At 42.5% G+C, this 22,349-nt stretch overlaps 1 protein-coding gene across 1 annotated transcript in view; it reads right to left on the reverse strand.

The window, feature by feature from the left end:
- Window positions 1-22,349, reverse strand: part of nxph4 (neurexophilin 4) — a 51,762-nt gene that overhangs the window by 1,504 nt on the left and 27,909 nt on the right. The gene's annotated exons all lie outside the window — the stretch shown is intronic.

The raw sequence follows: 22,349 nt of genomic DNA on the forward strand, positions 1-22,349 counted from the left end.
TATCCTAAATCTAATGTACAGCCCATAGCGTTGTTCCACCATAATGTCGTGTAATTTGATGTACCTGTAATAGGAATCCATAATAAATATCATCAATAACTCTAAACGCTGGGACAATCACCTCTTTACAGACGAATTAGGAGCACCTGTCCTGAGCTGTGAAGTACAACTGAAAGTCGCGTTTATATTCCAGCGGTTCTGTGTTTTTTCTCAAGATATATACGATATATTGTCTGAAGTTACGGGTGATGAGGGCTGACTATTTATCTTATCGCTTTTTTACACTGCTGAGGAAAACTTGGGAGTACAAGTTGCAATCTACCAGATGTTCAGTATTGTACAGTACGTTCATTTGAATTGAAAAACACACACACACACACACACACACACACACACACACACACACACACACACACACAGAGTACGCACCCCCAGTCCCAAACTGACACACTGTGACGTGTGTCAGCGCGCGCGCGCGCACACACACACACACACACACACACACACACACACACACACACACACACACACACACACACACACACACACACACACACACACACACACACACACACACACACACACACACACACACACACACACACATGGTCTTATGGGTGGGCCACCAACACTTTCAATATTTTCAATTATGATTTTTTTTTCCGCGCCCACTCGCGCACGCACTTGTAGCTCCAAACTGTCATTCAGAGCCGGGGGACAATGGCAAACTGTTCTTCATGAATGTTACATAATGCTTCCCTTGAATAAACACCAGAGGAGGGAGATTTAAACGGTTGTCTAAACAGATAAACAAACCAACAAACAAGCACAAACAAAATCTCTGGAAAACCAAAAAAGAGAAAAAAGATCAGGCCCCACGCTCACCGTGTAGTCATGCAAGAACAGTTTCTGTCTCCCCTAATTCTAAACCATCGCTGTGGAACAGACAGTTTTATGCCAAAGCCCCACTCGTCCACCATCAATCACTGAACCCAATAACAACTGTGTGTTGCTATTTGTCGAGGCAGCCGTGCAGCGCTCGATACATCGCCTAACGTATTCAGTCATTCAATTAATGTATCTATTTCTGTTGGTCATTCATTAACGCGCCCACAGCGCTGATCTCTGGGCGGATTGATCTAGGTGAAAATAACTGGAAGTCTGTTGACGTCTGTGAAATGAATGACAAAAAAGAAAAGAGAATGAAAGACGCTGATAAATGACCAATGACTGGATAATGACTCAATGAGGATTTCTAAAAGGCCTTGTGATCAGGTCCTGTGCACACAGTAAAATCCTTACGGGTCAATATTCATGCTCTGAGATGTCAATGAATGAGGATTTTACTGTTCAGCAGCCTTGCAGGAGGTACCTTGTATATCAGCAGTGGTGGAAGGTAACCAAGTACATTTACTCAAGTACTGTACTTTTACTTTACTTGAGTATTTCCAATTGTCTTGTACTTCTGCTGCTCCACCACAACTCAGAGGCAAATATTGTACTGTTTACTGCACTACAATTATTTGAAAATGTATCACTAGTTACTTTGCAGATTTTGGATTATTATTATTACAAAACATACATTAGCCACTTAAGCTATTTTATACTTGGGTTGTTCGCCGATCATTTTAAATATGCTGTTTTGTGAAATGGGACATTCTTGTATAAATGAGACATTCTGCATAATATATTTTGATGCTAATGCTTTTGAATGCAGGACTTTGACTTGTACCAGAGTATTTCTACATTGTGCTATTTCTACCTTTACTCAAGTAAATAATTATGAGTACAGTAGCTGCTGCTTCTTCAACCACTTTATATTGGCAGTGTGAGTGGACTTGCAGGTAGGTAGCTGACAGCGTATAATAAGTGTGTTGATAATATAACTGGAATATACGCAAGCAAGAGACATAGGCCCCTACATGCAAGATGGTGGCATTCTGCGCTATCAGCGGAGCTGTCAGCAAGCTCCATGTGTCGCCATCTGTCAGGATACTGCGATGCCACAATGAGCGCTGTCAGCTCGCTAGCTCATGGGGGCTCACAGCTTAAACAAGAACCATCAACATAATTGGTTAGCATCATCACTGCAATCATCATCATCATCATCACCCTAACCCCCGAGGTCAGCTTTATCAGCGATGTAATCCTCAAAATACAGGATCTCATCAGGATCAGGGGTTAGGGTGGTACTAGCTCTCTGTGAAGGTGGTGTGCGATGTGTGTATGTGCGTATGTGCGTGTGTGCGTGCGTGAACTATACAGAATCAGCAACTTTACCAGCATACATCAATAGAATGGAGAGAGATTACTTTGGTCAGAGAGCTACTTTTTTTCCTGTGGTATGAAAGTAATAAAATGTCAACGGAAACCAATAAATGGATGGACTTTTCTATTAGCATAAATATCAAATATTTTTTTCTCTTGACAGGAAATCCTTTGAAAAGGGTGTGGAATTGTTAGAATACATATCAAATATTTTCTGTTGACATGAAATCCATATTAAGCTATAGACTTCTTTTTTTTTGCAAACGAGCAGATGTTGCTATAAGGTCACATCAGGCAGAAGTAACCAATGAAAAATTGACGCTGTGAAAAACACAGGCTCAGTCAGTCCACTCCGTCTGCCTTTTATTACATCATGTGTCCATGACCAAAACGTTTACATCATGGCTAGGGTTAGTGAGAGAACGCACGCACGCACGCACGCACGCACGCACGCACGCACGCACGCACGCACGCACGCACGCACGCACACACACACACACACACACACACACACACACACACACACACACACACACACACACACACACACACACACACACACACACACACACACACACACACACACACACACACACACACACACACACACACACACACTCCTTGGTGTTAGGCACTGAACAACACAAGCATTGAGGAACTCCACAGGAGCTGTGCTTGTGGGTTAAATAGCTTGTTTAAAGCCACTTTAACAGCCCTTACGGGACCAAAGCAGCTCTCCAGTCACCAAGTTTTACTCCCAAATTAAATGTTATTGCTGATCTGTGGATTTAAACCATCTCACTGGTAATCACACGCTCTGTTCTTTAACCTCTGGGATGCTGCTGCTGCTGGAAAAACACTATAATTATAGATCATATTTGCCTGGTAGTAAATTACAGCTACACTCTATTCTCCAACAACCACTGGGCTGTTCAAGGCTTGTGTCCTATCTCCCATTAACCACTTTGTTAAATCTGAGTAAATAATAAGACAAAAGGGTATGACGCATTTCCAGACAACATCACACTGATAAGAAGCAGTATGCGCACCCAGGTCGGGGCCAAAAGAACCCCACCTCTCATTAGATGCAAGGTAAAAGTGGTCACAGCCTCACGTGTAAAAATGCAACCCATCAAACTTTCAGATGCTGTCTTCCTCCCAGTGTGTAAGAAGGAGGTTTAGGATGGATGTTTACTGTGATCTCTGCCCCTTGAAATATATACCTTGGTTTATGTTGTGTCAACTTATGTGTAAACAATTATAGCGATTCTCAAAGCAAACCTCCAGTCGCAGAGTGAGCGCTCAATGATCACGGCACCACCAGAGCCTGCTTGATCACGCAGCTGTATCCCCTCAAACCTAATTTATACTTTGCCGTGCGAAGGTGTTGCGTGCAGAGAACGGCAGAGAATAGCAGACCTCCAAGCTCACAGCGGTCGCATCCGCGACGCGTTGTGAGCTTGTATGTCAGCTGTGAAGTATATACTGTATGTCTCGCCAGGAGCGTCTCACCAGCCAACACACAGAGGGGGTTGAATGAACTGAAACCAGTGCTCCCCAAAACAACAGGTTTGGGGATCTGTTGGGAATAGATTACATGAAACAGGCACCTGAGCGTGCAGTCTCAATGTTAGTAAACAAGAAATCCGTCTATAGAGCTCATCCGATACCGGTCTGGCCGATATACCGGTCTGGCCGATATATCGGCCATTGTTTGACTTATTTGACATCAGTATGCAGTTATGCGACCGATGTGTCCTGATTTGTAAATTCTCCAACCTAATGTCTAGTGTAGACCATCTATGTTTGAAAAAGTTAGAATAGGGCTCAAGTGGTTAAATAAACTAAAGTTCAGTTTATGTGTTCTTACTTTTGCGTGTTCATTGAATAATTCAAGTTACTTGTTTTTTTAATATACTGTACTGTATTTAAGTTTAATATCTACGTAATCAAAAGGTTTTAGTGTAATTTTTTTATTTGTTTGCTATGAGTTAACAATTTCAAATAGAAACATAACATTTTTCAAACACACACACACACACACACAAAATATCGGTCATCTCTGCTGTGATTTAGGACTCTTCAAAATCGGGATCGGCATCGGATCCAAAAATCTGGCATCGGCGGGCTCTACAAAGCGGTTTTAAAAAAAGTGTTCTTAATATGGAGATGTTGTCTCCCATAATAAAGATAAACAAGAGTAATAAGGTTTAACTCTATACCACTAGACAAGGATCCATAAACCAAAAGCTCAGTGAAAATTCAATTGAAGTGATACATGTTTTTGGCATTCCACAATAAACGTGGCACGTGTTTCACAATATGACATTAGCGCATTCCTCCATTTAGCAATGTGTTTGCATCCATGAGAGCAATGCTGAAAATCGCACGTGAAGATGGAGTGGGATTCCTGTGAACCTCTGAATACATATGTATGATGCGGGAACTCAATAGCAGGGAAAAAGAACAATTGAATTAGGGAGCATATGAGATAGAAGGAGATACTGAGGAAAATGTTATTAGCAAAGAACTGAGATGAGAAGGGAAGAGAGTCGGGAGAGCATGTGCGTGCGTTCTCTGGGGATGGGGAGCATTATTCATCTTTAACTTCATTTGATGGCCTGTAAGAGCATAAAGCATCCTTTACCGCTGTTTAGGTGGGTGGAGGACTAGAACATATACAGAAGTGCATATAAGAATGAAATACAGTGAATGCACTGTGAGTGAACGTACCACAGCTGCCAGCAGAGAGAGAGAGAGAGACAATGGGAGAGAGAGAGAGAGAGAGAGAGAGAGAGAGAGAGAGAGAGAGAAGAGAAGAGACACGTACATAAATAGAAAAAGACAGAAAGGTAGGAATATTGATGAGGGGCTTCAAGCTAAAACTAAATCAAATGAAACCAAGTTAAGTGTGCCCTAGAATTGACTAGAATCCTGATATGTCAGATGCCACCATAATTAAGATCTCGTTACATCGTTAGGAATGCTTTTTGGATCAATGGCATTCTCTCTCCTCTCTCTCTCTCTCTCTCTCTCTCTCTCTCTCTCTCTCTCTCTCTCTCTCTCTCTCTCTCTCTAGTCTAATGGGTATCTGATTCTCCATCTGTAGCATGCCCACTCTTCACATTCATCCATAACTTCCTCCTCCTCCTAGAGAGAGTGTGTTCAGAGGAAATGGACCTCGCTCTCTGGCCCACGCCTAACACCAACACCCCCCCACACACACACACTCCCCCCATCCCTCCAAAAACCCTCCATCCTCCCCTGAGGACTGATGAGAAGATGAGAGCTGCTTGTCTCGGGGGAGGCCTCTCTCTCCCAGGCTTGTTCGTTTGTTTAATTGGAGTTTTATTGGTGACAATCAATTCATTTCTATCTGTGCCCTCGGCTGCATTGATTCGCTGTCACGAAGAGGAGTCAAATGGACATTTCCCCTCCCACTGCTTTGCCTCTATACAAGCTACAGTATCTGATATGGCCTACTGTTTTCCGTGTGAGCAAGAAATGCATCTCACACAGCAGCCTTCTCCATATAATTTTCGAATCTTTCTGTCCTAACAGATGTCTGATTTTCTTTTGAGGCAATCAGTAGAAACAAGTGCTTTTTGTATTAAGCTATTTTTATTCCATCAGAGGCACAAGAAAAGAGGTTGTGAAGCTGAGAAAAACAACACCCGGGTTTACTTTGAAGTCGGAGCACTATTAATCTAAAATGATGCCTGATCCGTTTCTGCAGGTAGTAAACAGCACACATTTTGTCCATCTTCCCAAGGCGTGCATGGGTAGTTAAATTGTGACAGAAAATAGTAGAAAAATGTCTACTGTAGAAGAATGTTATTTCACCGTGGCACTGAACTTCAAAGTGAAATATGAAATTACATGAATGTCGCACAGATAGAGACATGAGTCACAGTCTATGAGCTGTCACACAGATGGAAGCCTCCTCATTTCATGAATGCCATTATCTGATTCTTAACCAGAGCAGCGTAAAAATGAGCAATATCTTGCTCAAGGGCACTTTTGCAGGATATTATGGCTTCTTGTGGACAACGATTGGTCTTTGCAAGGATAGGCCCTGCGACAGTCTGCTATGATCCAAGTGATTGAAAAAGCCCGCAGGACCTGAGATGTGGCCTAACTCTGACCTATTTTAAAAGCAGGCTCAAGAGCCTTCAAGTGGGTTTTTATCTCTGTGCGTCATGTGGGTGTGAATGGCTGTGCACGTGTAAGTGATGGTCCTGGGGGATATGTGTATTTACTTCAGCCCTGTATAAAAGCTGCTCTACAAGGCGTCACAACGGGCTGCATGGTGACGCGTTGTGCTTGTAGCTTGAAGATCGGCTATTTCTGTATGTTTTACATTTTTATTGTTACTGTTTACAATGAAATATGACATAGTGTGACTGTTTCTGTCAGTGTGTGTCTGTGTCTGTGTGTATGTTTGTCCTCAGCTAATCGTGCAAATTGCAGTTTTATTTTTATTCTAATAGAGGTCAATGGGACTCAGATCAGGCTGAAACTGTGCCCAAATATGGAGATGACTGACGCCATCATTATGACATCATCGTTGTTTCTCAACATCGGGTCTGGGGACCGCCAGGGGTCCAAAATGAACACATTGTAGACTCTCTGAGATAAACAGTGTAGGTTGAGGTCCAAGAGATAAAAACATTTAAAGAAAAAATGGGGGTCCTGTGGCCTAATCAGTACATATCAAACGGGGGGTCCTTGAAATGAAAAAGTTCACTGGCCTCGCTACAAATCAAATCATGCAAAGTGCAGAACAAATTGATGCAGAAAGAAAACAAAAGCCTCAGTATGATCCACTTGGGAGCCATGCCGTTATTAGACTGTCACAAACAGTGCTTGCTCAGGGTCTCTGCTCTATATGTACAGTACTGAGTGTGTCTTGAGGCAACTTGTGGTTTGGCACTATAATAATTGAATTTAATTGTCTTGTTTCTTTATTTTAATGTAAATCACATCACTTCACTGCTGCACTTTACTTGGCTACTCAATCACCACGAACCACCGGCATCTTATGACTTGAATGTATGAATTTATTATAGAATCCATTAATAAGGAAACTAGGACAAAGATAATGTACTGTAACTAACCATGTTAACTCCTTGACTCAGTGGTTGTGGGTTTTAACCATGCTTAACCTATGCCAAGACATAGTGCATCTCATACGCACACACACACACACACACACACACACACACACACACACACACACACACACACACACACACACACACACACACACACACACACACACACACGTGACCCTTTTCTATTTTGACAATGATCAGATGGGGGAAAAAGAGTCTCCCCCCCAAAAAAAAAACGAGAGAGCTGAAAATGACATTTAATTACAGAGAGCAAAATAAAGCCCCAAGGAGAAAAGATAAACCAATAGGGAGGGAGGGGGAAACAGCGAGGGAGGGGTGGTGGTGAGGAGAAAAGGCAGTAGAAGTGATTTCGCAGTCCAGTGGTGTTGTTGGATTATCATGAAAATGAAAGCTACTGAGTCAGGGAGTATCACGGAGCAAGGAAATGGAGCCCAGACAGATAACACAGTAAGAGGGAAGAATAAGAGAATGAGCAAAGGGAAAGGCAAAGAGGTCTGTAAGACAATATGAAGGGAAAGTTTGAAGACAGAAGAGAGGTAAAGAGACAATATATATACGACACACACAGAGATTATGAGGGCAATACGTGAAAAAGAAAAAGCGAGAGAGAATCACTTCAACCCATAGAGAATAATCAGGGTTTCTTTTCTTTTTCTTTTGAGAGGTAATAGCTACAATATTGTTTCAAGAGGGGCAGCTCAATTCCCTGAAATCCTTTTTTGGTGAAGAAGAGTCTGAATGTTAAAAATCACACCCAGTGTGAAGTGGGCGGTGTGGTCACAGTGGTCATCACAGTGATGGAAGTGATTCACTTAAAAAAAAGTTTTTTTTTTTAAGTGCATAGTCCTATTTTTAGGGCTATGCACATGTGTCATGTGTTTCTAGCCAATCACGGTCCTGAATAGAGTCATGGTGGCCAATCACGGTGCAGGGCTAGGGGTACAATGGTGGCCAATCACAGCGCAGGTTTCGGGGGGTGCAATTGGGTCGATGTCCAAACCTCACATATAGGGGCGGTTGCACCGCCCAAAAATAATTGTGGTTGGCTGTGGGTTAAAGTGTTTTACTTCTGTTAAAGTCATTTTCTCCAGAGTCCTCTGAATATAAGCTTAATGCCTGGAGAGCAGACCTATACAGGAGCATCTAACAGTGGAACAATGGTGTACGGCTTGTAAAGAAGCTCAATCCCAGACCGGGAATACACGTCTAAAACTTCGACAATACAATTGGCTTATGCGAGTGTACATCACACCAGTGAAACTTAATAAGTTCAACCCATTAAGACCTGGAACGCATATGTGTCACTTTTTGATTTGAGCTAAAAAAAACATTATTTTACACTTTGGCTATTCAAAAATAGCAGATATACAAGCTCATAGCGCTGCACCGAGTGCCGCGCTATGAAGGTCTGCTCTCCAGGCATAAAGCTTATATTCAGAGGACTCTGGAGAAAATGACTTTAACAGAAGTAAAACACTTTAACCCACAACCAACCACAATTTTTGGGCGGTGCAACCGCCCCTATATGTGAGGTTTGGACATCGACCCAATTGCACCCCCCGAAACCTGCGCTGTGATTGGCCACCATTGTACCCCTAACCCTGCACCGTGATCGGCCACCATGACTCTATTCAGGACTGTGATTGGCTAGAAACACATGACACATGTGCATAGCCCTAAAAATAGGACTATGCACTTAAAAAAAACACTTTTATGTTTTTTTTTAAGTGAATCACTTCCATCACTGTGATGACCACTGTGACCACACCGCCCACTTCACACTGGGTGTGATTTTTTAACATTCAGACTCTTCTTCACCAAAAAAGGATTTCAGGGAGTTGAGCTGCCCCTCTTGAAACAATATTGTAGCTATTACCTCTCAAAAGAAAAAGAAAAGAAACCCTGATTATTCTCTATGGGTTGAAGTGATTCTCTCTCGCTTTTTCTTTTTCACGTATTGCCGTCATAATCGCTGTGTGTGTCGTATATATATTGTCTCTTTACCTCTCTTCCCCTCTTCAAACTTTTGAAAAATCGTGAAAATGTGTGCAAATCTTTGAATACATATTATTTTAAAGCGAACATTTTTAACTCAAACTTTTGCTTCTGGGGGTCCCTGGAACAACATGTTTTGAGATGGGGGTCCGCGCCCAAATACATATAATTTTGTGGATCCTTGACATGAAGAATTTTGAGCACCACTGATATAGAAACATAAGTATTTTCAGAAAACTGTTAGGATGTAGAAGACATTTGTAGAATCAGTATCAGGTCTCCCACTTGTCTTCCACTGTTTATGGTCATGTCCAAGATTGGAGGAGTTTTGGAGGGAGGTTGGGCAGGAAATAAAGAGGATCTTGTTAATCAACATTGTACCAGAACCAAAATTCTTTCTGCTTGGCCTCAGTTGGACACAGAATAAAGCACAATGAACAAAATGTTTATAGATATTTGTCCTTTACAAGCTAAAATAGTAATAGCATTAACCTGGAAGAGGCCGGACAAACCAAGCATTGCACAGTGGTTCAAGGAACTGTCTTTACGTATGTCTACCTCTGGAAAAAAAATACGTATATTCTTAAGAACAAACTAGAGTTGTTTCAGGTGGTGTGGGGTCGTTTTATACAATATATAAAAAATAATAATCTGTCCCATTTAATGGAAGAACCTGGAGAGGAGAAGTGCCGATGCTGTTGTTATTGTCATTGTGTGTGTGGTCCTTTTGTTGTTGTTATTTGTGTGATTGTCTTGTAATGTTTAATGTAATTGCCCATTTTCTTTTCTGTAATGTAATGTAATGGAGAAAAAAATCAATAAATATATTGTTGGAGAAAAAAGACAAATATCACTATTCTAGTTCCATATCAGACTGTATACACTGTAATATTAAACTGTTTTTTGGTGGTTTACCGTCAAGGATTGAGTAAAGAAAACAGAGAAAGAAAGAAAGAAAGAAAGAAAGAAAGAAAGAAAGAAAGAAAAGAAGACAAAAACAGAAATGAAAATGATGGCAGTGCTGCACTGTGATGTCTTCATCAGAGGATTTATGAAGATACTGTTTACTGTGTACTGGCTTAAGTGTAATAATATGCAGACAATATTGCAAAATATTACAGATGCTACTAAGATTTTACTGGAAGGGAAATATAGAAAATCCCTGGTTGTGGATGTGAGGTGGGAATACTGATTTGATTTAAGGCAATGTTTCTGCTGGACAGGCTATGGATGTTCTCTATTGCTGTACTGTATATTCTTAATAATATTATTATTATTATTTTTAAAGGAATTTGTTTTTTAAACATTACACACTAACTACTCATACAATTTCCCTTCAATTCACTTCAACTACATTAACCCTGACATTCCATTTGGGCAAATCTTCAAAATTCTTCAAAAATAGCAGATCTCCAATGCAATGCACTGTGTGCTTGTAGATAGGATATTTCCACTACTTTTGTACGATGAAGTATACATAAGGCTGGTTAGAGAAACAGGCTGCTATTAGAAAGAAAAGCATGCCATGCAGTATGGTGGTACAGTGGCTATCTCTTCTAGAACCACATCGTGAGCTCAACAGTGATCTTATAGGAGAAATGTATACGTGGTGATACAGAATATCTGGTCGTGCATATATATACAGTATGTCCCTGTCTGTCTACGCTGCTTGTTTTGCAGCAAACACTATGGGTTTGTGAAGGACTGTACAGCACTGCCACTTTTGGCATCACATCCAGTGTTGCCATGTCTGCTTAATACAAGCGACTTTGGGCTAGTTTTTCTGTAAAGTCACTTGAAAATATTAGTAGTTGCGGTTTGTGTAAAAAAAAATTGGGCTTGTTTCTAAAGTGCAGCTGCATATTTGGGCTTGTTTCCTAATGTTGTTTATAAACCAGCGGTTCTTAAACTGATCACGTCCCACTTTAGTCATGCTATGGCACTGTCAGACCCATCCCCACCCCCTCAGGAGTGATTGTTTGTAAAATAAAAAAAACATATAGTGCAGTAATGTGGAATGGATGCAAGGTAGGCAAAGTTTCCCCCAATCCCAGTTGCCTCCGATGCAGAGTCAGGCACTATGACTATCCACGTGAATCCATGTGATGCAGCCAGAAACAGTATCTCTACCCTCGCTACATAGGTTTTTGGCTGAGTGTCGCCCATAGAGATACAAAGGCTGTGTGTGTGTGTGTGTGTGCGTGTGTGTGTGTGTGTGTGTGTGTGTGTGTGTGTGTGTGTGTGTGTGTGTGTGTGTGTGTGTGTGTGTGTGTGTGTGTGTGTGTGTGTCAGAGAGAGAGAGAGAGAGAGAGAGAGAGAGAGGTCAATAGCAGGTGAATAGGTCTGGAGGAAATAACCCACTGCTACTGTTGAGAAAACACTGTGGCACTCGGGCTAAGAGTGAAGTATAGGGAGTCAATATGTTCTGGAGCCAGTCCATCCAATTCTAAGGTATTGGAGCAACAGAAGGTGTATAAGGGAACAAACAGCCTGCCTGTTGAAACAGCAGTCTATGAGTAAGTACTTGGACCGACGTATTGATGTACACTATGTGAATGAACTTCTGAACGCTTTTAATTACGACACAGTTGGCATCACTGCACCAGCATCTATCTTGCCAATGTTGCAGTGTCTGTGTTTGCAGTCTATTTATGGTCTTCGTTTGTAAAAACATAAGAAAGAATTCACATAAAATAAGCTACAGGCCAATCTGTGAACCCATTTGGTCAAATAAAAAAATAAAAAATCTAATATATATTGCAGGATATGTCTTGAAAGATTTGTAGGGTAGTTAGGATATACTGACACATTGCCAGGATTAGATTCTTCCCTTCAGCTAGCATGTACAAGGGGTCAACATGATCTTCAAACACTTGTGTGCTTGTGTTGTACTTCTGCTTTTATTTGATAGGGACAAAGCAGTTTAACGTAGATCCCGGACCGAGAACAGATTTTTATAGCTATTGCTAATGTTCCTCTCTTGTCCCTAGTTGGGCTTTACATATACAATGTAATTAGAATATACAGCTGTTGAGGTTTAACATGGTGCTTTGTTTTACTAGTTTGCCTTGTTTACTCTCGGTGGAAAGATGATGGCCTTGGTCATTAATTTGAAGGGGTTGGTGCCCACATGTTGTGTCCACATTTCACTCAGGTTATCGTCAAGGTTCGATTTGCTCGGGGAGATGAGGGGGAATCCATGCCTCTTCTTTTGATATCCCATCTCTGGTCATTTAATTATTTCATCAGCGGAGGGGGATTATGTTTTATACCTGCTTCTGGTCAGAATTAAATACATGCATTTCCTTTTGGGAAATGTAGACTGTCTGATATGTTTCATATTTGTTTGAGAATATCACAATTTAACAATTTGATAAAGAATATATGTTAACCAGATTTGACCCTGGCGTCCCTATTTTGGGCAAATTTGTCCAAAACAAGCTCACAAATGAAGCATAGCGTTAGTTCATGCAGGACACGGAAGTCTTGCACGCCAAAGCTGTAATCAGCTGTCAGTCAGCTGATGTTGAACATCAGCTTTCTATTACCCATTCACAGCGCTGCTGGTCATTACATCACACATTCAAACTCCAATCACAACTCACGCATTAGCAAGGGGTTCCTTTAAATACGGCTTCGTATTCACTAGGACTTTCTTGGTTGCTGACCAATGCATTCTGCTAGCTCCTCCTCCACCCCAGCCTACACCTTTTGATTAGAGTCTGGCATAGGCTCAAATACTTGTGATTATCATGTATATCTGCTTTGTTTAGAGTCCATATGCTCAAATACTTGTGATTATCATGTATATCTGATAATTCAAACTAATATGTCAATGTACTGCTTATTGTTGACATTGTATCCCTATGGGGGATTTGCTTAGCATTCCCTGAATATATGCTTAGCAGGCTGCTTCAACTAAATTCAGGGAATATCTCCCAAGAGTGCAGCTTTGACGCCAAGCTTAACTGTATTCCATTTGTTGCAATGAATGGTTAAATCTACTTTGACGTGAGTGTTTCTGATTGAACCAACAGAGAGGTACTGTATGTGGTAAGTGGTTAAGAAAATGCCCTTCCTGTTTTTGTTTTATTTATAAAATTTGTATCATTATAATTTCTGAAGTATATATTTTGTTGTGAGATAAATAGAAATCCCATTCGTATCTGTTAGGCTTTTATGTCGAGCACGGTGTATTACAGTGTTAATATTCTATACTCTGTTGATTAATTGAATACAATGGACCACAATAGAAACAAGTCCCCAGGACTTTTTTTTGTGTTATCCTTTTAGCCTGAATGTTTTACTGTACTGTGCCTCCGTGCTGTTTACATTTTTTGACTAATAAAGTATTCAATCAATCAATCAAAGTGGTTCTCAAACTTGTCAAGGACCCACATATTTATTTGTCCGCGGACCTCCATCTGAAAATGTTTTATACATTGTGCCAATGAATAAATGGATAAAGTGGTTAAAATGATTGTGATGCTGTATTAACACATTAGGCTGGGGAATCCCTGGAACCCTCTCAAGGACCCCTGGGGGACCCCGGACCCCACCTTGAGAACCACTGGTGTATGACACAGAAAACTTTATAAGCTGCTTATGAAAAAAAACTGTGATACAAATATAGAATTCCATGTTTTTATCTAATCTTTTACAGATTATCTAGATTGTAGATTATATGACCTTATATGGCCTGATCTGTAAATGTTATGTCCATTGTCTCCCTCTACTACTGACAGAAAGAGGATAACCACAATACAAAGGTCAGCACAGCTATAGTGTCAATCCGGGGCAATACAATTACAATAATAACATAATAACAATATTATTGCAGAATATTGTAGCTTAAAATTTCTGTTTTATATTTAATAAAATGGTCTAAAGTGAACGATGACAACGTTTCTGAAAAAGTTGAAAGCACTCAAAGGTCAAAGGCAACATCAGAGTGTTTGTTTAACTCAAAAGCAATACAGGGTCAGGGATATAACCATTTCTAGTCTCCCTTTTATACCCTAGCAAAGCGTAGAGCAGTCCTCGACTGAAGACATATAATATAATAATCAATCAATTTAGTTGATTTAATCAACAAATATGTCAACCACATCGTCCCTATTTCAAGCATGTCATTATAAGTGAAAATCTTAAAAATCTGTCAAAATGTGTTTGAAATTTTCACAAATAGCGAAAATAGCAGATCTACGAGCTCAAATGCAACGGTTGTGAGCTTGCTATTTTTGCTGTGCATCACCGTCATACATAAAGTATAAAACAAGGCTTAAAGGACGACTTCACCACTTTTCAACATATCTTCATATAATAGGTCCTCACTAATGCTCATGATAAAATGATTAAAAAAAATTCTACTTGGTCTGTGTCTCATAGGAGGGCTGTGGACAGTCCAGAAACCCGTCTACCAGTGACATCATCGTTAGGCAGGATTTTTTTTCCAAAAAGATTACAATTTTTTTTAGGTGTTTTTTTTTTATTACGGTGAGAACAATGGGATCTATTATTGCATTGCAACTTTCCAGGAATACAAAGCCTGCAGTTTCTATTAGCTTGGATTCCCCATCGATGATGTCACTGGTAGACGGGTTTCTGAACTGTCTACAGCCCTCCTCTGAGACACAGACTGATTAGATTTTTTTTAAATCATTTTATCATGAGCATTAGTGAGGACCTATTATATGAAGATATGTTGAAAAGTGGTGAAGTCGTCCTTTAATAAAGAGTTAAATATTGTTTACTGCATACAATCATGCAGAGACCAGTCTTTTCAGGTTGGTGAGTTTCAGAACTGAACATTCTCTTGTCGATTACACAGTAGATACAGTTACATGCGACCAGAATCCATGGGTTAAATCTAGAGTTTGCAGGAGACGTGCGTGGAAATAAGCATAGAAATGACTAATCGACCAACAAAGTCTTGGTTGACTGAGACCAAACCAACCGATTAATTGATTAAACTGCCTATGAGGGGACAGCCTACGGGGTACACAGTAAAATCTACAGTGTTAAATTTGACTCTGAGAGAGTCTGAAACGAACCCTTGCGGATCCTCGGGCCCATGCAGGTTCATTTTACTGAGTAGATAACACAGAGCAGCAGCAGCGGCATGTCTTATCTACAAAGCCATTAGAAGTTTTTGCTCTCTCCCTCTGACTTCAGCAGCTATAGATCACCAGCGCACAGCGATCCTCCCTTGAACCTGCTATATCTCTGATCAAATCAGATCAACATGCCGGGCAGCGATTGCCTGGCTGGGTGGGTGGGCGGGTTACAGCGCCCAACGATGCCGCTGCACCTGATCAATCACCCCCAGCATCACCACTTGGGGACCAACCAAAGAGGAGCTTAGGGATACAGAGAGAGAGAGAGGTGAAGGAAAAGAATGAGCACGAGAGAGAGAGAGAGAGAGAGAGAGAGAGAGAGAGAGAGAGAGAGAGAGAGAGAGAGAGAGAGAGAGAGAGACAGACACACACACACACACACACAGAGAGAGCGGGGGTGGACAGAGTGGTAGTGAGCGAGAGGGAGAGGGAGACAGTGACAGTAAGAGAAAGAGGGGGGTAGAGAGAGAGAAAAGGGGGGACAGACAGAGAAGTAGAGAGAGAGAGAGAGAGCATGTGTGAGAGAGAGGGAAGGACGGATACTTTAGGTAGAATGAAAGAGAGGGAGAGAGGGAGAGAGGGAGAGAGAGAGGAAGAGAGAAAGACAGAGAGAGAGCGAGAGAGAGAGAGAGTGATAGCGGCAGTGTGCTTGTAGCGGGAGGCCGTCTCCTTTGCATGCGGGGTGGTAGGCAATGCATCATAAGATGACAGCTCCCCCATTCTTCTTTAAATAAGAGTGGCGAGACTCCTGCTGGCTGTGCCTTAACTTTAATCATTCATCTAAATAACTGTTGCAGAAGTCTGCTGCTGGAGTGGGAGGGAGTGTGGGGGGAGGGGATGGGAGGGTGGCGTGCTGTCGGGGTGTTGGCACCCAGGCAGCGTGCCACACTGGAGAGTGGAATAGCTATGAGAACTGACGTGGCACTCCTGGATTTCTCATCCGTAAATGTGTAAACATATATTTGACTCCCGATTGCCGATGCATGAAGAAAAGAAAAAAACACTCGGTCCCGAAACAATCCCCCTCCCCCCCCACCTCCGTCACCCGCCTATACCATCCCCCTTGTTTCTCTTGAAGATTTATGTATTGAAAGAGTTTTAAAATTCATGGCAGTTTAGAGCAGACAGGGCTCCCGGTTGAGGAGGGGATGGATGAGAAGCGAGGGGGCGGGGTGGCGGGGTGGGGTGCGGGGTGGGGGCTGACGAGGACGGGTGAGAAGAGAAGCGTCAACTCCCGGGGTCTGGCAGGATGAGCGACGCGCCGAGCGGCTAAGTGACAGAGATTGATGCCCTCTGTGTTTCGCAACGCATCAGACACATAATATACACACGCACTTGGCGAGAGATGAACAGCAGAAACACTGCAGATAAATAAGGACTCAAATGAATTGGAGGGAGTAAAACAAACAACAACGTGTGTTCACACACACACACACACACACACACACACACACACACACACACACACACACACACACACACACACGCCCGCGCGCGCACACACACACAAACGGCTGCACAAACGCATCTGCCTAATGAACGGAGTTGGAGAAAAGAAGAAGAGAGATATAAATTCCCAGCAGGCAGGTATTGAGGGACACGGAGGGCTGTGACGAGCCCCGGCAAGTCACCCAGGCGGCAAAGTAAAGCCCGGCTTGCTCTGATTTGTTTCCACTACTCATCAGTGAAGGCTGGATGACGGATGGACTGGCGCTGGGCATGACACCAAAATGTCAAAGTTACTCACCATAATAAAGACTCACTCTTTTCCCCCCATCATTTCCCTTCCTTCCACACCCACACAAACCCCCAATACCCATGCAGTACCTTTTTCTTTCTTTCTTTCTTTCTCTTCCTTCCTTCCTTCCTTCCTTCTTCCCTTTATATGACTCAGCCGGCCTAGCCAGCGCTGGTGGGATGTAATTGGATGATTGGAAAAAGATGAAAAGACTAAACGTTTTCATGTCTTCCTCCGTCCTCCTGTGGGGGAGGCGCTCGGGGGCCCAATGCAGGATGAGCGGGGCTGAGGGGTGGGGTGAGGCTGGTACCTCAGAGAAGCGACCCGCGTGCCCCCGTGGCTCAGGGCAGGGCCGTCTGATGGCAGAGTTAATTGGAGACAAAGCAGTGGGTGGTGATCATGAATATAACCCCAGCGAGCTGCAGGCAGCGGGGCACAGGGACGTTTCCACCGTTTACTGCAAGGTCACGCACGCACGCACGCACGCACGCACGCACGCACACACACACACACACACACACACACACACACACACACACACACACACACACACACACACACACACACACACACACACACACACACACACACACACACACACACACACACACACACACACAGAGATTACAGACACACACACGCACACATATATGCACATGTGCTCTAGGCCGAAGCAACAAGGCTCCCGCAGCATCCAAAGTAAACAAATCAACAAACAAATAAATAAATAAAAGCATCACTCTGTACTATAAGAGCAATTAGGTTAAATGGAAAAGAAAAGACACTCGCAGACGTGACTGGACTTCTAAAAAGAATACACACATGTACGCGCTCTCTCCCTCTCTCTCTCTCTCACACATACAGTACGCACACACACACACACACACACACACACACACACACACACACACACACACACACACACACACACACACACACACACACACACACACACACACACACACACACACACACACACACACACACACACACACACACACACACACACACACACACACAGTATAAGTTTTCTTCCCCTCCCTGCCTTTTGGATGCCTTTGCCGGTGTATAAATCACCCGGCTTCAAGGACGCAGCGTTGGGACCCCTAACTGGGATCTTTCACATCCACCATCTGGACACAGAGAGGCAGAATGCTGACCAGCGGCCCCGCTCTCATTCTGTTTCTCTGGACAGGACAGGCTGCTGGAAGATGGTGGCCGAACCCAATCACTGCATAGCGTCACTGTCAGGTGAAAACCTCATATGTCCAAAACCCTTCCTTTTTATTAATATTATAAAATAAAAATAAATTACATCTGTGAAAATAGCTGATCTATAACGCATTAGATAGGACAGTGCTTCTCAAACCTTTTCATGTCAAGGACCCCCAAAATGACATGAATTTGGCCGCGGACCCCCATCTCAAATATTTTGTTCCAGGGACCCCCAGAGGCAAATATTTGAGTTAAAAATGATGTCTTAAAAATATATATATATCCCAAGGTTTGCACAAATGTTCACGATTCTTCAAAAATAGCAGATCTACAAGCTCATAGTGTGGCACTCGGTGCCGCGCTATGAGCTTGTAGATCTGCTATTTTTGAATAGCCAAAGTATAAAAGGTTAAAATTATTGGAATCCTGGAATCCTGGAACCCCCCCAAGTACCCCTGGGGGTCCCCGGACCCCACTTTGAGAACCAATGAGATAGAAGGTTTATGTCCAACAGTGATGCATACTGCCAGTGGTGGAAGAAGAGCTACAGTACTAATACCGGTAAAAGGCCTGTATATATACAAAATTGTACTTGAGTTAAAGTACTGGCATCAAAATGTACTTCAAGTATCAAAGTACTCAAATTGTTCAAAAGAAAATAGCAGATCTTCAAGCTCAAAATGCGCTGCGATGCGACACGTCGTGAGCTTGTAGATTGGGACAAACACAATATTAGTGTTTTAGAGATATTTGTCGGAGCTTGAAATCGGGACAATCCTGGCCAAACTGGGATGTCTTGTCACCCTGGCTTAAGTTATTAATGTATGTTTATCTAATAACAATCTAAATCTGCAAAGTAAGTAACTAGTAACTAAGTTTTCAAATAATTTCAGTGGAGTAAATAGTACAGTATTTGCCATTGAGATGTAGTGGAGTAGAAGTATAAAGTACTGAAAAATGTACATACTGTACTCAAGTAAGGTAAAGGCTTCTCAAAAGTGTACTGTGTGTACAGTAGGCCTACTTGAGCAAATGTACTTAGTTACTTTACAACACTGCATACTGCACTTTATACAAAACCCTCTGTGGACCCGATGAGAAGTACAGAGGAACTGTAATGGTGTGAGAGAGAGAGAGAGAGAGAGAGAGAGAGAGAGAGAGAGAAGCTGTCAGTGTCTTTACTCATCCAGAACTTGTCCGGAGTGCTAGCAGCTTACTCATACGCTTGCTCTCTCCTCAGCCCCCCCTCCTCTCTCTCTCACTGTCCTCTGCTATCTCTCTCCCATTCTCTCTTACAAATACCGTGGTCTTCCATCATTGCACTTGGTTTCACTCCCTGGGTCCCAATATCACACTAGATATGAACAGAAATGAGAAACACAGTGTTGTCTCTCCACAGACGATTGTGTCCACTGCAGTTATTGGTGCCCTTAAATCTACTGGAGAACGACTACCCTCCTCCCTGGCTCTCTGCCTGTCTGTCTGTCTCTATACCTGCCTGTCTCTCAGTCTCTCTATCTACCTTCCTGCCTGTCTGTCTGTCTCTACCTGCCTGTCTCTCTATCTGCCTTCCTGCCTGTCTGTCTGCCTGCCTTCCTGTCTATCTGCCAGCCTGTCTGCCTCCCTGCCTTCCACATTTCCAGCCTGTTTTTCTCTGTCTTTTCTCAGAGTGTGTATGTGTATTGAACTCTCTCTCTCTCTCTCTCTCTCTCTCTCTCTCTCTCTCTCTCTCTCTCTCTCTCTCTCTCTCTCTCTCTCTCTCTCTCTCTTCTCTCTCTCTCTCTCTCTCTCTCCTCTCTCTCTCTCTCTCTCTCTCTCTCTCTTCTCTTCTCTCTCTCTCTCTCTCTCTCTCTCTCTCTCTCTCTCTGTCTGTCTGTCTGTCTGTCTGTCTGTCTCTCTCTCTGCCAGATGGGACTGTTGTATGTCGTCCAGGCTTTGTTTCCACTCAGGTCATCTCACCTTGAGGTAGCTTCCCAAAGCTGTGACAGGAACACACACACGCACGCACGCACGCACACCACACACACACACACACACACACACACACACACACACACACACACACACACACACACACACACACACACACACACACACACACACACACACACACGCACACGCACACGCACGCACACACGCACACAGAAGAACCTGCACACTCACCCACCAACACATACATGGAGATAGACACAAACAGAGGACAGAGACACAGTGCACTTGTGAGCGCGGGAGAAAACCCTGGCGTCTTAAGATGCCTTCCTGTCATGCAACTATCCTGCATTAGTTCTGCACTGATCCTCTCAGACTGTTTTTCAAACGGCTGAATAGCATAGACATTGGAGGCCGCCTCTCAATCCAGCGCTTCTCAGACCATTACGTGTTCCTTTTGTAACAATCCGTCCCCTGGGTGGAAGAACAGTTCAGCAGAGGTTGACTGTTGTAGAGGGAAGTGGGAGCGCTGTGATGGCTGTGTTTGTAACACAAAGCCGCTCTCATACATACTGTACGGCTTGTTTTGATACAGCAAGCAATACAAAGGCCCAGAGAGACCCAGACTTGTGACTAATACTACAACTACGTCTACGGTTCAATTACTGTGTGTGGTAAGTCTGCTCTGGCCCAGGGCTAGACGATTAGCCGGAATGGACCGCTGTTCCATTTGTACACAAGTTAACACTGGGATTTTACTGTGTAGCTTTGGTGAACACGCTTACACTGACTATACACACACAAACATAAAACAACATAACTTACAGTACATGCATTAAAAACAAGTACACACCAAAATGAACATAACGTGTAAAAAAATATATATAACACAAACGTGAGCACGCACACACACTCATACACTCATACAGAACACACACAAATATGAACAAAGAGTTACGGACCTCTAATGGTCAACCCTGAATATCTAATTGTACGCCTAACTAAACTAAAATCATGGGACAATCAGCACAAAATGAGGTGTGTGTGTGTGTGTGTGTGTGTGTGTGTGTGTGTGTGTGTGTGTGTGTGTGTGTGTGTGTGTGTGTGTGTGTGTGTGTGTGTGTGTGTGTGTGTGTGTGTGTGTGTGTGGGTGGGAAAATGTTAAATATCTATAGGAACTTTCAGTGAAAGATCAGGGAAGTGTGAAGAGCTCGGCTGTCATTTCTGTACACCCATACACACACAAATATGAACAAGTATGAAAAAGATTATATCAATACTGACACATTTCTGTTCCTCTCTCTCTCTGTTTATGTGTTATGTTTATGTGTATCCCCATTAGAGACATGTGAATTAGCCTCTACTCTTCCTGGGGTCCTGAACAAAGCAAATACAGTTGGGAGCTTCTGTCATATCGCTCCGAATACAAGGACTAATTCACACACACAAGCACAGGTGTATTCGTCATTGAAGTAATGCAAAACGTGAGCAAACACAGCTTCTATTCTAGCTAAAAAAAAACATTCCAATTTGACTGGAATAAACGTTAATGAGTGTCCCTGTGTAGGACATTAATTCATAGTATTTATTACAGAATGGCTCTTGCTGAAGGTGTGACAAGCAGTAATGCCACAACCTTAGTAGGCCTACAGTAGCTAAAATAACATTTATCACAATTACTTACAGTGTAACCATCATATTATTTTATCCCAAACAGTGGGTCGGGACCCATGTTTGGGTCGCAGACCATTTCAAAAGTACAAAAAAGTTGTTTTTCAAAAGTATTTCATGAATAAAATAGAAAAATCTAATAATTGCTCACAACGCGTCGCGATGCATTAATCAGCTAAATGTTCGACTATTATTCATGTGGTTAACGTCTTTACAACCTCAATATGAAGTCAAGGAAGACTAATGTACATTTAGACATAAGTCTTCCATGGCTTCATATTA

The sequence above is a fragment of the Gymnoscopelus microlampas genome (genome assembly GCF_963454915.1).
Source record: "Gymnoscopelus microlampas genome assembly, chromosome: 7".
Taxonomy (NCBI): domain Eukaryota; kingdom Metazoa; phylum Chordata; class Actinopteri; order Myctophiformes; family Myctophidae; genus Gymnoscopelus; species Gymnoscopelus microlampas.